Here is a 16,173-nt window from a genome sequence, read left to right as displayed (position 1 = left end):
ATGGTTCAGTTTTGGATATGCATGTATTAATATCCTTGTTTCAATTTTAATATAAGAAAACTAAAGATACTAATTAATTTAGTTCTTTCTGGGGTATTTATGACTACTAGCAAACATTTGCTAAATACTCATTTGCTGAGTACAGTTGGAAAATACATATTAAAATATGCAGAATACAAGGGAATATATGTTATCAGTTACATAAGAATAATAAAAATTAAGCATTACCAAACTGCTAAGGAGGGAGAATCACTTTCAATTAGGATGATTAGGGAAGGCCTCAAAGAGATGATTACATGTATACAGGGCATTAGAAGGGAGGTTTGATTTCATCAGGAGAAATAAAAGCCTGAAAAGGAAAAAGAATATTCTAGGAAAAGGGAATGACATGAATGTAAGTATGGAGACAAAATGTATACTCAAGGTGGAGTATGTAGTTCACGTTGTATAGAATGTAGGGTTCTTCTTCTTGAATAATAGGATATTTGTCTGGGAAATATGTTAGAGCCAAACTGAGGAGGGGTCTTGAATACCAAGTTAGAAAGTCTGAATTTGACCTTATAAGAAATGGAAAGTCACTAAACATCTTCAGGTAGAGAAATAAAAGAATCAGAGCAACGCTTTAATAAAGTTCAACTGAGGATCACATATAGGCTTCAATAGAATTGATGATGGCCAGGAAGAAAAGAGATCATTTAGAAGATCTTGACACTTCAGAGAAATGTAACATAAGGAGTAAAAATAGAAATTCTCCTGAGTTCTGAAAATTTCTGAAGAAATAAAATATATAAGGTGTATATTATATATGAATACTCCAGCTCCAGCTCTGAAACAATCTATAATAGCCCCTTCCTAACCACAGCATCCTACTCTTTTAGTTCTTTATCATCTCATTTCACCAGCTTATCTACCTCTGACTAGTCCTTTCTCCATTTTCTCTGAATATATCAGCCCTTCCCTGGCCTCATTTTATTCCAGTCCCATGGTCAACACTTGAACTACTCTCTCAATACCCTCAGCCTGAATCAATGATGAAATCTACCCTCTTCTTGACTCAAGGAGCTAGAGAAAGCCTCACAACCCAGACATTATTACACAGGGTTTCTATTATCAGTCACTTATGAAACTCTCAAATGAATACTTCTTAATTTTTAACTTATTTAACATTTGATAATATTGAACACCACTTCTCTTCCTGAAATTCTTGAATTCAGAACAGCTGCAATTAAGTGTTCTCTTAATATTACCCTAAAAATGTACTGAGAGTTAGCATTTTTTAATTTAAAAAAAACACCTTTTTCATCCAATGCTAATTTTAACTTCCTTGATTACAAAACATTAGATGCAAAACAGAAGGTTACTACAGAAATATGTTAATATTTTGTTGTAAACCATTCAGTTAGGGCAATAAAGTTCTGATTAAGAAAAAACAAACAAGCAAAGAGCAACAAATCAGAGATAGCTAAAATGCTCCCTTAGGAAAATGAACATGCCATAAACATCTGTAGACTCAATGATGATGATAAAGCCTTTAAAAATAAAATAAAAGTTGTTTCTGGCCTCTCTGAAAAATGTTAAATTTAACAAATGTACCAGTTTTCCAAAAAAATGTTAAAACATTAAGATTTTATATACGCAGAATAACATTTCTGATAATTACTGCTTCTAATGAACAATTAAAATGGGATTTAAGAAGCAGATTAACTGAGTAAATAATTTACTCAATTTTTTTCCTCTGTTATTTAAAAGGAGTTTTCAAAAATGCTGTAAAATTTCATTACTGCAATTCAGATTTTAATAGTTAGAGTTTTCTAATAATGTAGATCAAGGCCTTGGATAAAGTTTTTCTTTAAGTAACATACTTCCTTATACACAGTAGAAATTAACACTTTAAATAAAATTAAAGAGGAAAAGTTCAGTTTCTTAAGAGAACTATCCTTTTCAACAACTCTCCATATTTGGAAGACTGTTTATAAATCATTTAAATATCAATGAAAAATTTAATCAAGAAGTCTAAGAATGCTTTCAATGCTGTTTTCACAGTCTTTCCTTAATATGTGATTACAGTCCCAAGTAATTTTATTTTTGTAATTTTTTTCCTAATGTGAAGTCACCTTACATGTTTCATGCCATATTTTAATAAAAACTAAAACTAAAAAAGATGATGTTCAGATTATGATTCACACTGAAATATGTTAGTATAATTAGGCATATAATTTCAGTTATAAATTAAGTGTAATTTTCATTTAAAATGTTTTAAAATCATTTAAAGAAGTATTTAAATAACTAGAGTGTGAGATGCGAATCATTAAATGTAAACATTCATTTGGCTCTTGAAAGAAAGAATAACAATTTAAAATCATAAATATTTTCTAACTTAATTCTCATTCTCAGAGAAAACAAAACATCCTTAAAAGCTTAATTATCATTTTAGTCTTACTGTGATCAATGTGGTCAATCTTGTGACATCACTGTTGAGAAATCTGCAATGAGAAAACAGAAATAGCATTCAGCTGAATCATACTTGAGTAAGTAATTTCAGAGACTAAAAAGTTTGTTTAGAATATTTGTCTTTCTTGATGCCATAAGTCATATTTAAATTAATCTAAAATTGTCAGGAAAGGTACAATTGGCATGACACAAATAAGCATAAAACACCCTGAGTTTATTTATAAGTCATTATTTATTATAGTATGGTAAATTATGTTTTGTTATAATCAACAACACCCCAGGGTTAACATAATATAACATATTAGTAAATAAACTATAGGTCATTTGGGTTAGTTTTATTTGTTTTCAAATATTTACCGAGAGGAGAATCACAGTGTCTTAAATATACTACAAAACAAAAGACAGCCAGGTATTGTTTACCTTTTTCTCTATGATTAGAGTAGCAGTGCAGTCTATGGCCAGAACATGATCTACCTATTATCAATTAATAGGAGAAATTGCTTCGTGCTAATCCTTATGAACAGTGTCAAAACTATTAAAGATTGAAAATATCATTGGAAAGGAACTATACACTATAAACCCAGGGGAAGTTATAAGTTAAACTATTTCCTAAACTATATATGGGTTAGAGTTCTTATTCCTGTCAAATCTAAGCTTTTAGAAACTTCTTAATTAACAAGGTATGATTTAATTTAAGGTGAACTTTTAAATGTTTAGTGTTAAAAAGTAATACAATGTTAATGGTGTTTTAAGATTCATAATTAGCTTTCATGTGTTATTTCATCAGATCCTCATAACAATTCCTTCAAAGAAGTGGGAAAGAGGTATTTCTCATTATATACTCAGGAAAATAGATATTGGAGAGGATACATGACTTGTCCAAGCACACAGAACTGAGTTTTCCTTGGTTCCTTTTTTATCTCACACCTCCCATCCAATCTATCCTGCCAACCATTCTTCCTCATTCTATCCTTAACTCAAAACACTTATTACTGCTTTTTACCTCACTAGTTCAAGATATTGCTCTCCAATATTTCTATTATAGTCTCCCTACTTCTATTCTTAAGTTAGCAACAAATAAATCAGCTCACAACACTCCCTTACTCAAAACTGTCCAAAGGCTTTTCCATCACTTAGGATAAAATCCATAATACCTACCATGGCCTATTAGTCCCTCTGTCACGTGGTCTCCTGACTACATCTCCTGTCACTCTCTCTCTACTATGTTCCAGTCACAATGACCTTTTTGATACTCCCCAAACATACCAAACTTGTCCCTCTTCAGGGCCTTGACATTTGCTGTCCTCTCAGCCTGCAGCAACTGTTCCCCATATCTTTGCAGGACTGGCTTTCTCATTTCATTCAGGTCTGATAACAAATGCCACCTCCTCAGAGAAGCCTTCTCTTCTCACCAGAGACTGTTTTCAGCTGTAAGCTGCATGAGAGAAGATCACTGGAACACTAGTATAACAGCTGGAACCCAACAACTACTCAAGAAAGAGCTGCTGAATGAATGAGTGAACAATTACTTACTGATTTCCTACTGCATCCAGCACTATGCCCAGAGGGATATATAAATAAAAATGCTTACAATTTCTATTTAAGGAAAATATGCCATAACAACTGTGTATACATTTAAAAAAGTCACTGCAGGGAGATTTTGGGAAGCTCAAGAAAAAAAAAAAAAAAGGCCAAGCGGGGTTGGTGTGAAAGTGGGTGCAGTGAGTTAACAGGTGTGATACAATGAGGGTCTGGATAGTGAAGATGAGTACAGAGAGAATGGGAAACCCAAGATACATCTTACATGGAGAAACAAGAGGACTTCATGCTAAATTAAGTACAGGGACGAGGACAGCAGAAAAACATTACCAGGGACACAATGAAAGAAACCTGTAGTGGTAGGGTGAAGTGACTTTTATTTTGGACAGTAAGTAAGCCCAGTGTTACCACAGGCTATTCAAATGGAGACGCTTCTCAACAATGGGTAGATATTGCGATTTAGAAGAGTCCAAGGTTAAAAAATCAGTCATATAAAAAGTACAATTCAAGCCAAGAGAGTGGATGAGTTTACCAAGGGAATGAATATAAAGAAAAGACAAGACTGTCCAACAGAATTTGGGGGATACCTATAAATAAGGCTCATGGGAAGCAAGAGAGGTGACACTGTACGGTGTTTTGTTATATTTTAAGTCCAAGAAATAGAGAAATGGAAAATACACTGAAGGCAAGAGAGGAAAGATTTCTAAGGAGGAGAACGTGTTAGCTTTAAATGATGCATGGAGGGATAAAAGAATATAAGACCGAAAACTTATTCTCTCCAAATTATCTATGTTCCCACCATATCAAATCAGATCAGAAAAAGGCTACATAGATGGAACGCATTACTCTCTGTATCCAAAGACCTGCCTTCAGTGAACTTCTTCCTAGCATTATGCTTTCAACTTCAATCAATACAAAAAAAAACAGGCTTGTGATGGTAAAGAGTCAATAAAAAGGCTTGTGAAAGAACCAAATATACTTTCTATAAAACTCTGTAATTAAAAAAGCTATTAAATATTTTAAACAGTTACATTCAAATAATATAAGTAACTGAATAAAAAGATAAATGTTCCATTTTATTTTTTATTTTCTTGGACAAAAACAAGATAATTAAGACTAAATCTATAATTTAAAATGCATACTTGATTTAAAGCCCTAATCCTTAAAGTATAAAAGCCTAGTAAAGGCATTCCTTCATCATGGTAGCAATTTTTACACATAACTTACTGGATATTTGCAAATGCATGAGGAAAAAAAAATACATGAAATTAAAATGACACTAGAGGTTAAAGTCAGACAAATCTTAGGGCTTCTCATATAAATTCTGGGTGGCTTTTACAATGAAAAGGTAATTCTTTAAAATCATCTTGAAACTAGGAAATATATTCAAATTAGACATATAAAAATTAATATTACATTTTATGAAAACATAATTCAACTAATGTATTGGTTATGTACTTTCCCCCTACCAGACACAATCTTAGTAAATACGCACAGAGAAAATCTCAACTATATTTACCAGTTTACCAACTATATTTACTGTTTCCAGTAATTAGCATGTAATTATCTCTATTTTTCTTCTTCTTCTGCCCCCAAATGGAAAAAGTCTTTCCTTATCTAATCAATTTTAGCGTACTCAAGACTTTATCTTCACTTGACAACCTTACATAAGTTACAATATATACAACGTAAGGATATTTATCCCTACCAACCAAGCTTATTGAAAAGATTCAAAGGAATAAATGAATAAAAAATCTACTGGATTTTCTCACTCTATTCAATCTGAACATGGAAATATATGCTAATTAACCCTAAAATTCATTTAAAGTAATAGTCACTAAAATAGTTAATCATTAATTTATATATCAGTTTAATGTTTTCTCTGTGTTCTATGCTCATTTCAAGGTATGGTTATATAATAAAAATTATCTCTAAAATTTACATATGAAAAGTAATCTCATAAACCATATGCTACTGGTAGGCTATTTCAGTGTTGCAATCTTGGACTGTAGACATGGAAATTCTGTCTTTATCATTCTCTTTTTAGAGAATCACAACTATGCACAATTTGGCATAAGTTTTTAAGGTTAATAACAAACTTTATAAAAATCTAAACATGCTTCTACCATCATCTATCTATTTCAAATCCTGTCTATTTTTATTATGATTTTTATTACTTGGGGAAATTGCTTGGTAGGAAAAAAATCACATGCTTCGATAAGCAATACTTTAGGGGGGAAGGATACTTGTAAATAATAGGAATCTATAAAACCGCAGAAACTGGTAAAAATGTGATCTACCACTAATGGAATATATATCAATATCCATGGGATGTGGGTCCCACAGATAAGGGAAGCCTGACTGTACTATGCCACTTTATATAAGAGACTTGTGCATCTACAGATTTTGGTACCTGTGGCAGGTCCTAGAATCAATCCCCCACTGATATCAAGGGACAACTATCTGCACTGTCCGATACCTAGCCCATAGCCAAATGTGGCTACTGAGTACTTGTAATATGGTTAGTGTGACTAAGGAACTGACTTTTAAATATTAACTAATTTAAATTTAAATTTAAGTATCCAGTTGTAGCTAGTGACTACCATATTAGCGTATTTCTGCCATATTAGGCATTTCGGAAACTATACTAAGATCAAAGTGAAAATGATCCTCCTAAAATATTTGAAAATTTATTTTCTCTATTTTTTTTAGACATAGGGAAAAAAACCCTCAACCGTGTTGGGCAGAATATGTTCCATTCAGGAACAGCGCTCCAAATTTGGAGGGAAATTATTTTATCTTCAAATAACTTTCAAGTTTATGTTGGGTGGAAAAGAAGGTTTACTTTATTGCAGAATTCTTAATGTACTGTAGTGCGTATAAGAGGAAATAGTCTTAGATTTTGGAGAACTGAGTTTTAAATCTCTTTAAATTTAAATCTAAATCAGCTGGGTAGAAGTGGTTTACTTCATTATTCATGCACTGTTATGACTAAAACCTCAACAGAACTTAGAAAAAAAAGAAATTTGGGGCTTCCCTGGTGGCGCAGTGGTTGAGAATCTGCCTGCCAATGCAGGGGACACGGGTTCGAGCCCTGGTCTGGGAAGATCCCACATGCCGCGGAGCAACTGGGCCCGTGAGCCACAACTACTGAGCCTGAGCGTCTGGAGCTTGTGCTCCGCAACAACAGAGGCCGCAATAGTGAGAGGCCCGCGCACCGCGATGAAGAGTGGCCCCCGCTCGCCGCAACTAGAGAAAGCCCTTGCATGGAAACGAAGACCCAACACAGCCAAAAATAAATAAATAAATAAATTTAAAAGAAGAAGAAATTTATTTTAATAGTTCTGATCCTTGGGAACCTCTTTTGCCAACAATTATTTTCCCTTTCTTATTATGTTTTAAGGAAAAAACGAGCAAGCTTTAACAACAAGACAAGAGTTTTAACTAAGCACGTAATACGGTATGTATGAAAGAAGCCTGCCGTCTAGTCTAGAGTGGGCATATAAATAGAACACTTTATATAACATTAATAGAAGTTTGGTTAAGCAGTTTTGTCAAATTATAAAAACACCAATCAATTTAGATACTTTATCTACAAGCAACAAAGCTCTAAAGTGATGGAAATCATTTCCTGACCCATACAAACAGTTGACTATGTTGGTGTCCGGCTAAAAGTTGTTTTTCTGATTTCATGGGAGGAAGACATCGAAGGAAAGAAAACAGGCAGCTTGAATGGATAGTTCCAATTCCAAGCAGTATTTTGGTGCATAATACTCACTGAATGCTTTCTATCCTCAGTTTCACCTGTAGGTCTAAGCAGGGTATTCAGTAAAATATTAGATGTGCATCTTCCCTTAATGTTCAGAGAAGCTGTGAAGGCCGGAGTTCCAATGATTCCTGCCACTGCACATTAATCCATGCAAATTAATCTAATCCATCCCAGATACCAAGGGACGACTGTAATTCAACACCTGCTGTTAGAAAATAACCAGAGCCCACTATCTACACTAGAGATACCCAGGAAGTTAAACAGTGATTACTATATAGCCTCCCAAGAGAAGTCTAGAAATAAAACAAATGACAGTTTCTCATTTTAAAACACCAAACTTTGTCATATCACAACCTAAAACAAGGTGAGCTTCCCCTTAAGAGAACTGCTTTAAGTATTAAAGAAAACCAAAAGCAGAAACAAAAAAGTTGTACATCTCTTTAAGTTCTTAAAGAGATGATTTACCAGGATTCTAACTTTTTGTCACTCTTTCCGAACTACTACTCTCTTCAGCTAAACTACTTCATACTCTGGTAAAACCAAATATAAACAGATGGCATTTAAAAAAGTACTTCTTGGAGAAAACTCTAATTTGAAAAGATACATGCACCCCAATGTCCATAGCAGCACTATTTACAATAGCCAAGACATGGAAGCAACCTATATGTCCATCTATAGATGAACAGATAAAGAATATGTGGTACACATATACAACAGAATACTACTCACCCATAAAAAAGAATAAAATAGGGACTTCCCTGGTGGCACAGTGGTTAAGAATCTGCCTGCCAATGCAGGGGACACGGGCTTGAGCCCTGGTCCAGGAAGATCCCACATGCCGCGGAGCAACTAAGCCCATGCCCAACAAATACTGAGCCTGTGCTCTAGAGCCTGCGAGCCACAATTACTCAGCCCATGTGCCACAGCTACTGAAACGTGAGCACCTAGAGCCCGTGCTCTGCAACAAGAGAAGCCACTGCAATGAGAAGCCTGCACACCACAACGAAGAGCAGCCCCTGCTCGCTGCAGCTAGAGAAAGCCAGCGTGCAGCAACAAGGACCCAATGCAGCCATAAATAAATAAATAAATAAATAAATTTATTTAAAAAAAAAAGAATGAAATACTGCCATTTGCAGAAACATGGATGGACCTAGAGACTATCATACTAAGTGAAGTCAGACAAACATGATATGATATCACTTATATATCTATATATGTGGAATCTAAAAAAATGATACAAATGAACTTACTTGAAAAACAGAAATAGACCCATAGACATAGAAAACAAACTTACAGTTACCAAACAAGAAAGAGGGGAGAGGGATAAATTAGGAGTTTGGGATTAACAGATACACACTAGTATATGTAAAATAGATAAATAAGGTCCTTCTGTATAGCACAGGGAACTATACTCAATATCTTGTAATAACCTATAATGGAAAAGAATCTATATGTACACTTTGCTGTACACCAGAAACTATCACAACATCGTAAATCAACTATACTTCAATAAAAAATAAATATAAAATAAAACAGCACTTCTTGTATTATCAGTGATTTTACATTTCTTATAAAATAAAATTACATTTCCATAAATTACTAAAATATATCAATAATTTCACTATCCTTACTACAAAAAGCTGTCATTCCCTCAAAATATATCATATCCTTCATTTGCAACACTTGTCCTTACTGTTCTGTGTGATTGAAACTTCTCTAGAAGAGTTATAATTCCCACAGGTTACCTTACAAAATTTTTAGACAACTAACATAAGCCTCACTACACTGAAGTTTAGCTAGAGCTCAGATGGCAACTTTATAATTTTGCTGATAATAAAAACCACGCAAACAAAGCACAATTGGCTATTAAACTTGGTGAATTGTTTTTTAATTTAAGTATATATAAAGCTGTGTGTTTTTCTAAAGTTTACCACCCTATTCTTTCAACACTAATTAGCACCTCTCAAAATCTTTACTCCCTCTTCATGGGTTTCTGCTTTAGAGCCATAAATGGGCATCCAGTAGAGGAAGAAAGTGGTAGCCCTGTCAAGAGGTGTTGAAACACTCTTGAGGCTAATATGTACACAATATCCAAAAATGAACTAATCACTTGGATGAAGTAATATAATGAAGGGCTTCATTTGAGGAAAATTATATGCTGTTTTGGCTGTATTTTTATTTCTCTAAGTTTTTTAGGGAATTCAACTCAAATTGTAGCAATAGAGAGGTAAAGCCTTTAGGAATTACTATTAACTAAACTAAAATACATTATTTGAATATAAATTTTGGGGAAATTTTAGTTTTTATCTAAATTAGAGTCCATCTCAGTCTTGTCAACAAATGCCAAACCAATAATTTGCCACTGATAAGATTGCCTTGAAAAAGCTACTTGAACAGGCTAGCAATCAAGACAAACATAAAACTCGTAGTTTTATAAAGGTTTCATATACCATAGCTAAAAGACTTAAATGAAACTATTCCACTCCAAACCTTCAAAGATCCAATTCAGATTATGGCCATGAAGACTTGGTGAAGCAATTAAGCAATCTAACAACATACAATCAAAAAAATGTATTTCATTAGATATAACAAATAAAGTTGCCATCACTAATAAATACTAGATTTCAGATAATACACATTTTACTCTTTTCTATTAAAAGAACTTTGCTATGAATATTTAGGGATATTAAGTAATCATTACTGCTATTTTACTTTTCCTGAGAATTCTTAGAATGATTTCATCATAAAAAAGAAATCTGGTCTAATGCTTTCAACAGGGACTACATTACCCTGGTCCACTTTCAAAATTTTGGCATACATGCATAAGATACCTTAGGCAATCTCTTAGTACATCAGTTTGCCATGCCATAATTATCTACTTCACAAGGATGTTGTGAAGTTTTAGTTCATTATGCTTATAAAATTTTTTGAGGTATACAGATGAAAGAGAGGTGTAAGGCTCAGATCCAGTTAATTGCTATGTACTTGATGAAAAAAATGCCACTTAAAAGCATTTATTAGTAACAACATGGATGAGATGGAGAAGGCTTGGGTAGGAATAAGTTTGGCGATGGCGGTAGTGATAGTGTTAAGAAATCAAGAATTTGGTTTTGGCAAAGTACCCAAGTGAAAAGTTTCAGAAAAAAAAATGACATGATTGACTGTGACAATGCTGCTGGGAAAACACTTAAACTAAGGACTGAGAAATGACCGTTGGATTTAGCTAGATAAACTTCACTGGTGCCCATGACACGAATGTTGTCATCAGAGTGGTGTGGACACAAGCACTGAATAGGATAAGTAAAGCAGAGAAAGTGCAATGAGGATGTAGAAGTAGCATATATGGACAACTCTTTGAAGGGGTTTTGCTATAAAAAACTGTAGAGAAAGAGCACTGTAGCTTGAGGGGGATGTGGGACCTTGAAAGGTTTTTGTATTAAGATGGAGGAATACTACAGCATGTTTATATGCTGATGAGATGGATTTAGGGAAGGAAAAAATGCTGATAGGGAAAATTACAAAAGCAAAATCAATGATTACTAAGCACCTAATAAATGTATAAATCTGTCCTTGCTGCTAGAAATGCAAAGATAATAAAGACATGAACTAATTTAATAATTCTATGGAAACTATTTTAAAAATGATAGGGGAAAATACCACATATAATTAAATTAAAAATCCTTTAGAAACAATATTATTTTGTAATAGAGGCTGCCATGTTAAAAAGATGAAAGCAATGTTGACATATTTTATGATGTGACAGCAATGTCCTTCTAAGCTATACACATGCAGCTGCACAGTATAAAAATAATGCCATACACAGCTCTTATTTGATTATGCACAGTGGGGCTTAAATAGGATCAATGTTAGACAAAAAGTACAGCCAGCAATTTCAGAAAACATCTCCACCGTATTTTCCCTTTTCCCTCCTCCGTATTGACCTATTTCCACTTTTGGATTTCCAGCACCATCCTATTCTATAACGTATCACTCTATTCAAAACAGAAAGCAATTCATATTATCAATCATTTATACAAATGTTTATCATTTCCAAAGTTCCATTCTTTTTGCTTATTACTTCCTACCATTTTCCCCTGCCTCCTTAAAAAAGTTAAAGCTTAGATAGTTATAAAGAATTTGAAAGTTATAAAGACAGTTACTAATTACATATTAGGGTAAATTAATCTAGATAAGTTACTCAAACACATTTGCATTTCAGGCTTTTTTCCCTCTAATTATAACATCCTTCATCTCTCTATATTTTTATACCCTGTCCTGTTCTAAAATATGAGGTAATAAACTAAGATGAGGTAATCTACTAATAAGGTACATAATATCCATAATAAAAATAAGAACCTGAGAGTGAAAAAAATAAGATTAGGCCAAGAGGTTAGTTTCAAAACTGCATGCCATAAGGCTTTGTACTCTTTGCTGCTGAAGGATGAAATATATGTCTTTGAGTTTCCTGATAACCAATGCAAAGAAGAAATGATTGTCATATGCAGCTTTTGCTTGTATATATTATTGACAGTACTCATAAAGTGAAAAGAAATAATTTTCTTAAAGAAAGCACAGCTCTTTTTGTTACTGTGACCTGAGGAAAGTCGTTCTATTGAGTGGTCAAAAATATTCCAGCAATAAACAAAATAATGAGGTTTTTGTGTGTTTGTTGGTTTGTTTGTTTGTTTTGGCCATGCCACATGGCTTGTGGCATCCTAGTTCCCCAACCAGGCATTGAACCCAGGCCGTCGGCAGTGAGAGCACGGAGTCCTAACCACTGGATCACCAGGGAATTCCCAAATAATGAGTTTTGAAGAACTATTTCTTTAAAACTTCCCTCAGAGATTGGCCATTGCCATCATACTAGAGAGCATTTTAACAGCTAAAACAGCATGGTTCAAGTATGTCACACATAAGTTTAATTCAAGGATAAGATATGAACAATACAGAGCAGTATTATACATGTTTCAGGTATTCTTCCGCCAAATATTAAAATTTTAGAAATCACAATGAATTTTTTAGATTGAGATTGAATTCACATAAAATAAAATTCACCATTTTAAAGTGTACACTTCAGTGGCTTTAGTATATTCATAATGTTGTGCAATCATCACCACTATTTAATTCCAGAACATTTTCATCACCCCAAAAAGAAACACCATACCAATTAAGTAGTCATTACCTATTCTCCCCTCCACTCTCTCTTCCAGCCCCTGGCAACCACTGATCTACTTTCTGTCTCTATGAATTTGCCTATTCTGGACATCTCATATAAATGGAATCATATAATATGTGAACTTTTGTGTGTGGCTTCTTTCACTTAGCACGTTTTCAAAGCTCATCCATATTGTACCTTATATCAGTACTTCATTCTCTTTTATGGCTGAATAATATCCAATTATATGCACATTTTACTTATCCAGTCGTCAGTTGATAGACATTTTGGTTGTTTCCACTTTTTGGCTATTATGAATAACACTATGAACATTCATGTACAAGTTTTTGTGTGGACATAAATTTTCAGTTCTCTTAGATATATACCTAGAAATGGAAGTTGGGTCATATGGTAGCTCTATGTTTAACTTACTGAATAATTGCAAAACTGTTTTCCAAAGCGGCTGTACCATTTTACATTCCCACAAACAGTATATGAGACTTCCATATACTCCATCCTCGCCAGCACTTATTTTTCATTGTTTTTGTCTTTTTATATTTCTTAGTAGATATGAAGTATTATCTCATTGTGGTTTTGATTTGCATTTCCTGATGTCTAATGATGTTGAGCACCTTTTCATGTGCTTATTGCCATTTCTATAACTTCTTTAGAGAAATATTCAAATCCTTTGCCCAGTCTTTAATTGGGTTATTTATCGTTTTTGTTGTGGCATTCACACTGTGAACACTGTTGTGTTCAAAATGAATTTTTAAAGATTGGCATCTGTTACCAGTTTTTAAATTAAGAGTGACAAACATAAAAGATTATAATTTGTGAAAATGAAGATGGCAGATCAAAACTACTTTGAGACAGAATACACATCTCGATATCATAAGGATCTATTGTATAATATTAATGTCAACACTAAATCCTTGCACTGCTTGCGAATTCTCTTCCTCTTCACCATCAAATGTACTACCTAGTTAATGAACAGTTGATATCCATAAGGAGGCATATTGTTTTAACATTCAACAAAAACTGGCAATTGTCAAATAATCAGAAAAAAAGGGAGATATTAAAACAGCCTGCAGGAGTTCAAAAGAAACTAACAAAATAAATGGATTACAGTCTGAAAAAGTAAAAGCACATAATACTTGCATGCTCACTGAGTTCTTATGCAGACTGAAAAGCTTTAAAAAAATTAAAAGCTCTCTTATTTGGGGCTTTAAAAGCAATGCTGGCTTGATTTTTTTCGACAACGTCCAAGAATATGCCAGTGCCTGTATTACTCTAGTTTGAACAGGTAACGTTTTTCTTTAAAGTTCTAGGATTAGAAAAAAGTACGTTACTGATTATGAAACTAGTTAACCAGATTCAACCAGCAGTTGGAATTCATGGTAAAAAGGATGGTGAAAAGAACACTTCTGAGTTTCCTGATTGTGATTATTAGGAGATGGAATTTGAAACAAAGATAATACTGAATTTGCTGGGAGTAGAGGACAAGATCATGAAAAGCTACTAAGCTTAATTACTTGAATATCTAAGTTTTATTAGACATACTTTTAATTCACTTCTATCATACTAAGTTTTATTATGCTACTTACTCTTTTTTTCCTTATATTAGGGTTTCCATGACCTAACCCCTCACATTACTTGGCATGCTCTCTGCTCTACCTAGTGACGCGCAGGCAGCATTTATCAAGTAACAATGAATATACATCATCATAACATCATAACAAATATGTCTTGCCTTATATCTCCAACATATATTTGTGATATTATCAGTGATACATAATCATTACATATTAATAACACCCAGCTTTGTTCTCAAAAAAAGTTAAAAAGATGGTTTAAGTCAAAAATAGATTCTTGGTCTTAAAACTGCTAGTGAATTAAACAAGCATAAAAGTCGTAATATTTCAAAGAGAATAGCTGCCTTTAGTTTCTAAAAAAATTGTGAAGTGAGCTATTCAAGGTGAAACAATGACTGTTTTTGGAGCAATCCAAAGAATAACCACATACTACAAAATGTGCACACTGTGTTCTTCCTTTTCCTATCATATACTTAAACAAAATGAGCAAAGAAGCTTCAATAAAAATATAAAACAGGGACTTCCCTGGTGGTCCAGTGGTAAAGAATCCACCTTCCAATGCAGGGGATGCAGGTTTGATCCCTGGTTGGGGAACTAAGATCCCACATGCCGCAGGACAAACCCTGCGCCACAACTGCTGAACCCGGGTGCCTCAACTAGAGAGCCTGTATGCTGCAAACTACAGAGCCCACGCACTCTGGAGCCCATGCGTCACAACTAAAGAGAGAAAACTCGCATGCCACGACTAGAAAGGAGCCTGCGTGCCGCAACAAAAGATCTCGCCTGCCTCAATGAAGATCCCACGTGCCACAACTAAGACACGATGCATCCAAAAAATAAAAATTAATTAATTAATTTTTTTAAAAAAGAAATGAGAGCAGTCTTGTGGGACAGAGACCTCAATCTATGGAATCTGTACTAACTCTGAATAGTTTATGTACGAATTGAATTAAATTCTTGGAGACCCAGTTGGTGTTGAAGAATTGGAGAATTCGTTGCTCGTTTTTGGAAAAAAACCCCAGTAATACTCAATACATTTATTTTTGGAGAAATGAATGAGTGAAAAGTAAATACAGAAGAAGTAAATCACACTTATTTATTAAAATGTATAGTCATTGTTGTGTCACTTTTTAGAGTTTGCTTTTCCTTTTTGCTATTCTTTTATATTCAATTTTTCTATATAGATAATGTTTGCTTTTATCTTTAATAATTATTTTAACATAAGCACTCTCCTTTAAACTGAATATTACTTTCAAGTTCACCAAAACTTAAACCAAAGCGTATTATCAAAATCAAAATCAAAAACAAAAATCTGATTCTCCTTTATGAAAGAGAATCTAGCATGGATTTATATTCTTGTCTCATATTATTTACCATAGCAACTTAAGAATAAGAATTGTGTTTAAAAGATTTTCTTTTCCAGAGATTAGCAGAGTACTAAGGATATGAAGGGTACTTACTAACTAACTGGAAGAGAAAAGGAAATATTGCAAGAGAAAAAAAGTTAGAAAAAACTCTGGAAATTGGGAGAGAAGAAGGGAAAGATAGAAAATTGAAAAAAAAAAAGTACAGGATGGGAGAGGGGAATAAGGGGTAGACTGAATTTGCCCAAAGAATATTTTAAGTGATCCTCAAGAAAATAATTTCATATTAAAAAAACCATGAAA

General features: G+C 33.6%; 1 protein-coding gene across 15 annotated transcripts in view; it reads right to left on the bottom strand.

Moving 5' to 3' along the window:
• The window catches only part of BAZ2B (bromodomain adjacent to zinc finger domain 2B), a 383,609-nt gene that overhangs the window by 199,175 nt on the left and 168,261 nt on the right, over positions 1 to 16,173 (bottom strand). For all 15 annotated transcript variants that reach the window (XM_068545042.1, XM_068545028.1, XM_068545035.1 and 12 more), the window contains one exon: positions 2,441 to 2,483. The gene's annotated coding sequence lies outside the window, so the exon portion shown is untranslated. The remainder of the gene's footprint in view (positions 1 to 2,440; positions 2,484 to 16,173) is intronic.

This window comes from Eschrichtius robustus, chromosome 5 (assembly GCF_028021215.1).
Source record: "Eschrichtius robustus isolate mEscRob2 chromosome 5, mEscRob2.pri, whole genome shotgun sequence".
Classification (NCBI taxonomy): domain Eukaryota; kingdom Metazoa; phylum Chordata; class Mammalia; order Artiodactyla; family Eschrichtiidae; genus Eschrichtius; species Eschrichtius robustus.
The sequence above is the reverse complement of the archived record's forward strand: the minus strand, read 5'-3'. Positions and strand labels throughout refer to the sequence as shown.